The sequence below is a fragment of the Elephas maximus genome, chromosome 26 (assembly GCF_024166365.1).
Source record: "Elephas maximus indicus isolate mEleMax1 chromosome 26, mEleMax1 primary haplotype, whole genome shotgun sequence".
Classification (NCBI taxonomy): domain Eukaryota; kingdom Metazoa; phylum Chordata; class Mammalia; order Proboscidea; family Elephantidae; genus Elephas; species Elephas maximus.
Window position 1 is genome coordinate 14,117,336 of NC_064844.1, and position 1,254 is coordinate 14,118,589.

Below are 1,254 nucleotides of genomic sequence, written 5' to 3' on the forward strand. Positions count from 1 at the left end.
TGTAGGGGAAACACGGAAGTAGGTGATGGGCTCTCTGACCCTAAAGAGCTTACAATCTAGGAGGAAGAATGGATAAGTGCTCAGGTGTGTAGTCCAGCTCAGAAATGGGAGAGACCAGTAAACTGAATAAGGAATGGATGTCAGGGTTCTAGCTGCAAGAAACTAAATTTAAGCAGAAAGGACTTTATTTAAAAGTTAGTGGACTAAACCACAATATCACTTCACACTCACTAAAAAAAAACAAGCCCGTTGCCATGGAGTCGATTCCGACTCATAGTGACCCTAGACAAAAGAGTAGAACTGTCCCATAGGGTTTCCAAGGAGCGCCTGGTGGATTTGAACTGCCAACCTTTTGGTTAGCAACCGTAGCTCTAAACCACTATGCCACCAGGGTTTCCTCACACCCACTAGGATGACTGTAATCAAAAAGCCAGACAATAACAAGTGTTGGCAAAGATGCGGAGAAATTGGAAGTTTCATATACTGCTGGTGGAAATGTAAAATGATGCAGCCATTCTGAAAAACAGTCTGTAAGTTCCTCAAAATATTCAGCATGGAATTAACATATGACCCAACGATTCCACTACTCGGTATACAAGCAAGGGAAATGAAAATATACATCCACACAAAGACTTGGACATGAATGTTCATAGAGGCATTATTCATAACATCTAAAAGTAGAAACAACCCAACCGTCCATCAGCTGGTGAATGGATAAATAAAGCATGGTATATCCATTTTTTTTTTATATGGTAGAATATTATTCACCAAAAAAAGGAATGATGTACTGATACGTGCCACAACATGGAAGAATTTTGAAAAGTAAAACAAGCCAGTCACAAAAGCCTACATATTGTATGCTCCCATTTATATGAAATGTCGAGAATAAACTATCTATAGAGACAGAAAGTAGCCTAGTGGTTGCCTACAGCTGGGATTGGAATTGACTCTAAGGCAACGGGTTTGGTTTGGTTTTTGGTTTAGAGCTGGGGCCACAGAGGAATGGGAAGTGACTGCTAATGGGCACAGGGTTTCTTTCTGGAGGGATGAAAATGTTCTAAAATTAGATTGTGGTGACTATTGCACAGCCCTGTAAATTTACTAAAAACCTTTGAATTGTACACTCTAAGTGGGTGAACTGTATGGAATGTTTTAGATATAGGCCTTGATAAAGCTGGTTTAAATGAAAAAAAAAAAAAGCTAGTGGGTAGCTTATAATCTTTCTGAGAGGCTTGGAGAACCAGACTTAGAGGT